Below are 9,867 nucleotides of genomic sequence, written 5' to 3'. Positions count from 1 at the left end.
TTTATTTTAACCTTACCCTATCTTTCCTAAAAAAGTTCCAAATTTTTATTCCAAAGAACTATTTTATTTAATTCAGGAAAGTTATAGTCTCATATCAAATAAAACCATTTATTTATATTTAAAAAACAATAATTTTCTTTCAAACATATATTTTGTTTTGTTAGAACAAATGTAATGTTATATTAATTTTATAGTATTTTTAAAATAAAATTACAAATGTTTTCTCTAAACCAATGAAAAATTTGAGTCAACAATATGTACTACATTATTTCAATACATAAATATTTTTCATGTGAAGCGTTTATTATTTAATTGAAATAAATATTTTAAAGAAATAATATTCTTTGTTCAAATACATGTTTGCATTGCGGATATGGGAATATATTATTTGTTTAGTTTAAATTTTACTGCATTGAATTAAAACAATTATTTTTATGTGTGTACTCATAAAAGCATTTTAGGTATATTTACAGCAAAACATATGGGATCCCTTAAAATTACATAAAAAAATTACCTTTTAAATTTAAGTTGTTTTGTCCAATAAATGTGTAATCGACCTCTATCGCTCAAATAATATTTTTCTAATCTCACAACTCATTAAACTTAATAAACCCTTAACAGCTTTGATTACTTATCAGTTTACGACAGCTTACCTTATTTACTTTTGACTCATCACCAGGTACAATCAGAGACCTGCAAAAATAAAAAATAATTACACCCAGGCTTATAATAACATTATCAGTGATATTCTTAACATTCAACAAGATAATGTAATGTAGTAGAATTTTATTATTTTGTTTTTGTGTACAGGAAATTATATTAATAATAATAATCGACCGCCGCTTCCAACCAACAACCGGATGAAGGAAGCGCGGATATGGGAGCTATTTAGGGAGTTTTACAAACGCCTCTTTGAAGAAGACGAGTTGGTTAAAGCGGTGTACGAACGGCAATTAATAGGATTTGAAAAGACGTGATTCAAGTTGGAAGCTGGAAACATCCCTTGATACACTCCGGGGAAACTTATAAATTACTTATATTAACAGGGGGATGTAAGACTTAGGATAATAGCGCAACTTTTTTCCAGGGGGGTTTCGACGAAGTTCCCCCGAACTTAGAACTTATTATAAATGAAGATGCTCCATCAATTACCTGGCAGACGTTTACAGCTTCGGGTTTTATAAAGTTCTGCGGCGCACCTATAGCCTGTTGTGTTCTGAGTTATATTATTAGGTTTGTCAGAGCTGTGTTTTCCATCTAAATCCACCCTCCTCTCTGTACTTACAAAGTTTTACGAGATATTTGTTCGTCAGTAAAAATGGATCACGCACAGGGGAAAAGAAGGTCTAAATTTGCACTTTTTTTATTCCATTCCAGAGAAAACAAGGCACCTTTTTATTCTTGGTGTTCAAAAGAAAACTTTAAATTGCAAAATTTAAACCTATACAGTAGAATGGCCCCAAAAAACCGAATATATAACGAGCGTTCAAATAAAAACGTGGTCAAGTTGGTTCTGAAAATTTGGACGTAGGGCGTAGCGTATAGCAAATGAACTTAAACGTCATCTGTCAAAGCGCTATATCGCCGCTATCAATTTGAATATTTTCGTTTTAAAAAGCGTTTAAAATGGTGTTTTCTCAAGAACAACAAGTGTTTATCATAGAGTCCTACTTTAGAAATGGACGCAAGATTGATGCAATATGGAAGTATTCTATTGAGGAATGTTTCATAGAATTTCAAAATCAATTTCCCGGCGTTGTTGAGTACAAAATTTTTCAAAGTGCAGTTCAGCGTTGTGTTAATGTTTTTCGTGAAACGGGCAGTGTAACAAGAAAAGAAGGAAGCGGCCGACCTAAAAAGCGGACTGAAGAATTAAAAGAAAATGTCCAACAAATAATGGAAAATGCGCCAAGAACTTCTGTACGTGTTTTATCACAAATGTTGGGAGTATCAGTCGGTACCTGCCACACAGTGTTAAAAAAAGATTTGCGTTTGTTCTCCTATCGTTTAACTTGTCAGCAAGAACTTCATGAAGTTGATTTTCCGCGACGGGCTGTATTTTGTGAATGGTTTTTAAACAACTACGGTGAACTTCATAATATCACCTTTTTTTCTGATGAAGCCTGGTTTCATTTAAGTGGTTACGTAAACTCACAGAATATGAGAATGTGGTCTTCTGAAAAACCAGATAACTTTTTTGTCGAGGGCCCTCTACACGCTCAAAAAATTGGAGTTTGGTGTGCTCTCAATCGAAGGAGGATTTATGGACCTATTTTTTTTAATGGTACTCTTACTGCGCAAAGGTATAGAGAAGAAATTATTGCTCCTTTTGTTAACCAGCTGGAAGAAAACGAAATTACAAACTTTTACTTTCAACAAGATGGCGCAAGGGCACATACGGCAGGCGAGACGATGAATATGTTGAGGGAAGTTTTCCGAAATCGACTAATAAGTCTCAATGCTGAACATGAATTTCCACCGAGGTCATGTGATATTACGCCGTGTGATTTCTTTTTGTGGCCTTACCTTAAAAACACTATTTTTGAACTGCCTATTCCTGATTTAAACCATCTGCAGGCTCGACTTATAGACAAGATTCGTGAAATTAACAATACCCCGAGCATCTTAGAAAATGTCTTTAATTCTTTGAGGAACAGGTGTGAAAAGTGCTTGGAACAAGGAGGGGGACACTTTCCGCAGCTCCTTTAATTGTTTGTTATTGTTAACACGATTATTCTTTAAAATAAAGTCATTAACGTTATTGAAACTGACAGCTGCTATACAGCTCGTTGAGAAATGAGGTTAAGTTGGTCGCTATAAGCTACTCCCTACGTCCAATGTGTCAGAACCAACTTCGACCACGTTTTCATTTGAACGCTCGTTATATTTTTTCCTGTCTCTTGTAAAAATATGTTAGTTTATCATGTTTTAAGAGCCCCCTCAAAAAATCTGCTCTAAAAAAATTTTTTTAGAGGTCGCTCAAGATTTTTTTAAATTTTCAAAATCGTCAAAAATATAAATTTTTTTAAATATTTTTTTCTCGTTATTTTATCATTTTCTAAGTTGAATAAAACTACAATAAATGTAATAAAATGATGCACATTCGGCCATTCCCGTTTTGAACAATTTTTTTGTCCGTCTACCATTCTGTTGACAGATCATAACTTGTGTTGCATAACTTGCATTGGACTTTACATAATAGTTGTCATTTCATGCGTATCAAGCGCGGCTCAGTTTTGTTACTACTTTACTTTATTTTGAATTAAGTTAAGATGTCTGAGTGGCAAAAATTTCTCGTATAACTCACAGTTCTTAAAAAGACGTGGTTCTCTGGTCGAAATATAAAAAATGTAAAAATGTATAGCATGCCAACGCGAATTGTTTGAATTTTTCGAAAAATGTTTACACATTTAAATCGTACAATTTATTGCAAAAATATTTCAATCCCAATTCAATATCCGAGCATAATGTGATTTGTTCGTCATCTGTTCGAATTTATTTCTAAATCCAATTGGAACACTGTCGGATTTTATTCAAATATTTTCGTTATTCCGACACTGGCAGATTTATAATTCGAAACAAATGTTTAAACCCATTTTATTATAAACATGACGAAATAATTTGGTTTTATGCCAAATTAGACGAGTGTAAATTTGCTTTACGGTCAATTCGAACAAATAAACAGAACTGATTTTATTGTTTCATTAATAGATAAAATAAGGTGGCTCGATTATTAGAAGAAGCTAAGACCGCTACAGGAAAAATTACTTTCGCTTAGCCATTGTCCAGAAAGTACCAAATTCTGTCATTATTGTCAATTATAATAACTCGCGTACAAATAAAAAATAATATTAGATACTTAACGGAGAATAAGACACTTAAAATATACAAGGTGTTCCAAAAAACACGTCACGATTGAGTACTATCCAAAAAAAAGGTCAACTTGAAAATTTTAATAGATAGGCAGAATAGGGTCAGAAAAATTTTCGTGTATGTCCTTGCTAGTAATTTGATCAAACTCATTCATCTCAAAATAAATCGACAAAATTTTGACAGGCAAAATTTGTAGGATTTTCAATGATAAATTTGAATTTGACCTACACTACAATTTTCAAGGTCAAATTAAGGTCAATTTAATATCAATGAAACAAGTAATTTTTTGTGCTAGCAACCGATCGCTCTATCGATTGTTGGCACAAAAAATATGGTGTTCCATGTAATATCTTGACCTTGGTTTAACCTTTAAGTTTAAGTCAAGGTCAAACCCAAAGTCACCGCCTTCTTGATATTCTATAACTATTATCTGAAACTTTTTTTCTCAAATCCTCGAACAGTTATCGGGGGTTCGGGTTTTCTGGAACACCCTGTATAAAAGCTAAAAATAATTTTCGCAACATCGACTATAACGTGGGTCTATTCAGTGAAGTTATTAACATTTATTTATGTACCTTTTTTAGGTTCTCTCATACAGAAAATCTCACCGAACAAAAACAACCGTAAGTCCGTAGGCGGAGAATTATACACTTCCGTATAACCGATTTATTCGCGTGGATTTGCTCATATGGCGAGGAATATTTACCTTGGCAGGGTGGCAGATGTAACAAGGAAAGTTAAAGTGAATTTATACGCAAGGGGGATGAAGAACTTTTAATCCTCAGGATGAACCGTGTCGATCATATTGAGGATTAAATGGTACTTAGTTTTCGATCCATACGTCATTTTCTGCTAGAATAAATGTTGTAGGATTATGGAGGAAAAAAGCAGGTAAACATATTAAGGTGTGCGTAAAGATATTTTGTACTAATACTATTTATAAAGTGTACTTTTCTGATAATTTAAGTACATATTTTTTATATTTTTCGGCGTGGTCAGTCAATTGTTATAAACAAAAAAGTTGTAAAAAAAATTACTCGCCGAATGGATTTGAAAATAGTTTTTTATGTTCATAGAATGGACCAAAATAAACACTTTTTGTTCTTTGACAAAAATTCGAAAAATGCTTCGTTTCCGAGATATTTACAATTTAATGTGAAAAAAGTGACGAAATCTGCAAACTTTCGGATTTTTTTTATCAAAAACTACTGAACAGATTTTAATTCTAAAAAAAGCATAATAATCGGCAAATTTTCTACTTTAAGATATATTTTTTTGGTATGAGTCAATCATTTTATTGAAGGTCTAAAGCGAGTAAAAAAAGTTTTTTAAAGAAAATTAAATTTTCTTTTTACAATATCTTGGATTAGATTATATTTACAATAAACATTATTATGATTTTTTTTAATCGATATATGTTAACAGTACAAATTCTCAAAAGATTATTTTGTTTGGTTTTGTAGCCGGAGTAAGCTTTTTGCAAGTAATTAGTAAAATTTAAATATTCGATTTTTGGTTTTATAAATGGCTAAAATTTACTTGAAAGTTATACCAAAACTAAACTAAATAAGTAAAAAAAATCATAATAATGTTTATTGTAAATATAATCTAATCCAAAATCTGTTCAGTAGGTTTTGAGAAAAAAATTCCGAAAGTTTGTCAATTTCGTCACTTTTTTCACATTAAATTGTAAATATCTCGGAAATGAAGCATTTTTCGAATTTTTGTCAAAGAACAAAAAGTGTTTATTTTGGTCCATTTTACGATAAAAAAGCCATTCGGCGAGTAATTTTTTTTACAACTTTTTTGTTTATAATTGACTGACCACGGCGAAAAATATGAAAAAAAATATGTAAATTATCAGAAAAATACATTATAAAATAAAAAAGTTTCATGCTGTAGGTTTTTGTTTTAAAAATTTATTCATGCCTTTTTTTAGAGGTGAACCGCTCGCCTATAACAAGCGAGAAGAAAAACAGCATCAACAGGTTTGCTATTTGGCGATGTAAATCAGAAACGTCCTGTAGAAAAACAGCAATAACTATTAATTTAACGCCTGGCAACATACCGCAGAATTACCTGCATTTTTACTTTTAACCAATGTTTAGACTGCAAGGAAAATACAGATATGTAAATGTCTTAAAATTTACATCGATTACTATAATGAGCCCCTAATAAATGCTTTTGTTTGTTTATCATAGTTATTTAAATATATGATAAACTGTTAAAATATTATAACTTGTAGCTAATAATATATTTATTGCACGTTATTCATCGCCTAATAATTTTCTATTAGAATTACGGGCAGTAAAAATCATACACGGAACTTGATGAATTTATGAAACTTTAGTTAATTAACTTAAATGATACTCGCCTAAGTTAGGACTTTAAAGTAAATATTTACAACGGCATGTCAGATCTGGTTTTAACCTAGAATATCGCGGTTATTAATAACAAACACGCATCAAAGAGAACTAAAACATTCGTAAGTGTTAGATAAATCGTTTTTGATCGGGAAAATTTCATTGTAACCCAGCGTTTTGTTTTACTCTCAAACGTAAATCGTGATTTAAATGTGATCAAAACCAGACCTTTCTGATCTCAATTGAAGAACCAAGAGGTTGGCAGTATGTGCGGTTGGTCGCTGACGCAACAACTCGGCATTGAAATATTTGTAAAACTTGTTCCCATTTTTATTTAGCCATACCCATATACAGGTCTAGTCGCCCAGTTGAAGAATGAGCGCGCGGGCAAACGCGACACAAACACAGCCGAACTGGGCCGCCTGGCCATAAATTCGGTCGTCGACAAATGGCCTAGCAGTGCAGTGCAGCAATGCGGAATTTGGTTTCAGGTAACTTTAATTTATTATAGGCACCTTCTATCAATCATTCATATTACAATTGCGAAAGGGAGAAATAAGAGGGATATTTTGTTTACTAATATTATCACAACATGGCATTTTGGAGACCTTTTGAAACGGAACAAAGCGAAATTTTCCACCAATATAATAAAATTGTTTGAGGACATAAATAATTAAGCTATGTTGTTGGTCAAATGAATATATAATTTTCTACACCTTATATACAAATTATTATAACTTTTTACCTTTAGCAGAAAACTTTTTTAGGGACTCCTATGAACCTCATTAAATTTTATTGCTAGCCGTTTTTATTATTCCCTACTAGTCCAATTGTTAGAGATTTTGAGAGGGCAGCAATTCTGGGGTGCATAATTTTTTGCACTGGCTAGTATTTTGCAGGCAGATGAGGGAAAAAATGTTCTGCACTCGAGCGGACCGGGAAAATTCTGGAAATGGTCGGAAAATTGCAAAGACTTATTTCGTGAATAACTTGAAAAGTGTTGAGAATTTCACAAACATGTAAAACGTTAAAGCTGTTGAGCATAAAATTCTCTACAAAAAAGGTTTATGTTTGATTGATTTTTGTGTAGTGCTTTATTTATGAGATATTTAGGGATTTACATAAAATGACGATACTTACGCCAATCAGACAAAAAAACACGTAGGTATTTCAAAGCGACGCTGCACTAAATTCTTTCGTTTCTTGTTGAAAATGCGTGAAGCAAAATTTATTCCAAAGGAGCAACTTTCCTTCTATGTGCTATTTTACAGGGAAAAATAATTCCTTCCTTAAAAAAGCTATGTGGGATCATCGCGAATAGAGCTTAAGGGTATCGAAAATTTTTAAAAATATATTAATATTTTAAATAAATTTGAAACAGTCAATGTTAGGTTCTTAAAATTTGGCAGTTAATGTACGTTGGTAAAGAACTACATATTTAGTATAAAGTCAATCTTTATTTGCCGCCAATGGCGTAGTTAGGCGTGAGTCAGTCGACGTTTTCGTCATAAAATGTAGGACGCCAATGGATTTTTTAAAATTTTTGTTATTTTCGGACTATCCTAACATTTTACAACAAAGAAGGCATCTTGAATTTTTTGCTTAATAATAACATATTCTTAGAGGAAACAATTTATTTATTTATCCAACACTTGTATATAATACTATAATTTTTTTGGTTTTAAAGGAATAATGTGGCCTATAAGTCACTAGTGTGTTATAAGTCAGAAGTCACTAATAAGTTATGACTTATAACCCACTAGTGACTTATAGAAATCATAAAAAGACAAATGTTTAGTTTATTCTTCTAGTTTTTATTAGAAAACCAATTTAAAACAGTAATAAGTCAACAAATAACCTAAAATGCTACAAACTTACAATCTACCTACTTATTAATATTAACATTAACATTTATGGTAAAGCTGTAATTTGATGCCAAAGGATTATTGGAATCATTTTGTGATTTTGGTAAATTTATAGAACAGGTTGCCCCTTTGCTTGTGCTTGCTTCAGGAGTCTGCACCCCTTGTATGTTTTAGCAGTATCAATTTTGCTGGAAATTGACTCTTCCATATCACCTTCTGCCACGGTAGCGTATGAGTGTTGTAATATCCCTTCCAGCATTGGCCAAGAGAGTTGCAGATGCGCGACGCAAGCCATACCCTGTATATAAATTAGAATGTGTCAAGCCCAAAAATCGCGCAACAACATTACGGATTTTTGATAACTTATTAATACCAACACATTGACGTGTGCATTGTCCCTTTTGAAAATTGCAAAAGAACCTTTTATGCTGCACATTTTTAGGCCTTAGCTTAGAATAGTTTCTAATTAATTCGATTGGGTTAACACAAATTCCTTCCTTTAACACAGCGAAGCTTCTTGGTTTGTTCGTTTTAGTATTTGAAATCATGATGTGGATATACTGCCCTTTAACCTCTATATTGTCTATGCTTAGATGGGCCAATTCCTCGCAACGACAAGCGCCAACAACTCCTAATATCAACGCCACCTAAAAACAAATTTAGTAAATATAACTCAGTTAAAGTATTCAGTAGAATCTACTTTATTCATAAGAAAATCTTCGTCTAGGGCTTCACGCAAAAATGTTTCGATTTGTTCTCTTTTTAAGACTTTGGATTTTTTTGGTTGAAAATGTTTGTGCTTAGACTTTAGAGAGCCACTAGTCCTCCGAATTTAGAAATTTCAATGTTCTTGTAAACTCTCAAAGTTGACTTCAACATGGAATATTTAGTCCACAATGTAGATGGAGCTAATGTCTCACTTAAATTGAAAAAATAAGCCAGCAAGACATCTTCATTTACGCCTTTTACCCATTCTTTGATTTTCCAATCTTGAAATTCCTTCAGTTCTTTGTTGTATATAGATTTTGATTTCTCCGGAATGATGGCTGCAGTACCGCATTAACTTTTTCTAAAATTTCAGATGGAATTTCCACATTTTCCATTTTTTTTCAGGCTTGGTTTTAGGATTGCAACGTGATTTCAACTCAAAAAATATTGTTTGTATACTGACAACCATTGGTTGCAGACACAATTCAGGTTGACACTCGCATCCTTTGTAATATTTAAAAATACGTTCATTTCGTTAAATTAATTTTTCTGACTAACAATTTGAAATTTTAAGTTACTTTGATTTATTATTAAAACGAAATTCTGTTGGATAAAATTTTGTATGGCACTCGTGTGTTATGTCATATAAGCCACTTGGGAAAATTAGCTAAACATTTCCCAGCGTGACTTATACACTGAAAGAAATGCGTTTTATTCTTTATTAGAATTCTATATACCATTATAAGGCCATTGTATACTATATGTGACAGTTAAACAGGTGAATATTGGATATAAAACGCGTATTGCTAGCACAGTTGTATAGTGACTATAAACCTTATTCTTTATTAAATTATTGTATAACTAGTATACAACGTTTTTTATACCCTTTACGAAATAATTGCAATGACTGTTATTAAAGTGTTCCATATTGTTATTAGAACATCTAGTACTGGTTATAAGTTTTATAATAATAAATGTATTAAACTGTTGTATACTCTGTATGAGTTAAACACATATGACATTAAGTTTTCAAAAATTTTATTGGATAACTGTAATTA

The 9,867-nt window shown here is 31.9% G+C and overlaps 1 protein-coding gene across 2 annotated transcripts in view; it reads right to left on the bottom strand.

Moving 5' to 3' along the window:
• Positions 1–9,867, bottom strand: part of LOC108907225 (adenylate cyclase type 6) — a 309,463-nt gene that overhangs the window by 236,147 nt on the left and 63,449 nt on the right. For both annotated transcript variants that reach the window (XM_018710803.2, XM_018710804.2), the window contains exon 2: positions 654–693. The gene's annotated coding sequence lies outside the window, so the exon portion shown is untranslated. The remainder of the gene's footprint in view (positions 1–653; positions 694–9,867) is intronic.

This window comes from Anoplophora glabripennis, unplaced genomic scaffold (assembly GCF_000390285.2).
Source record: "Anoplophora glabripennis isolate ALB-LARVAE unplaced genomic scaffold, Agla_2.0 scaffold249, whole genome shotgun sequence".
Lineage (NCBI taxonomy): Eukaryota > Metazoa > Arthropoda > Insecta > Coleoptera > Cerambycidae > Anoplophora > Anoplophora glabripennis.
The sequence above is the reverse complement of the archived record's forward strand: the minus strand, read 5'-3'. Positions and strand labels throughout refer to the sequence as shown.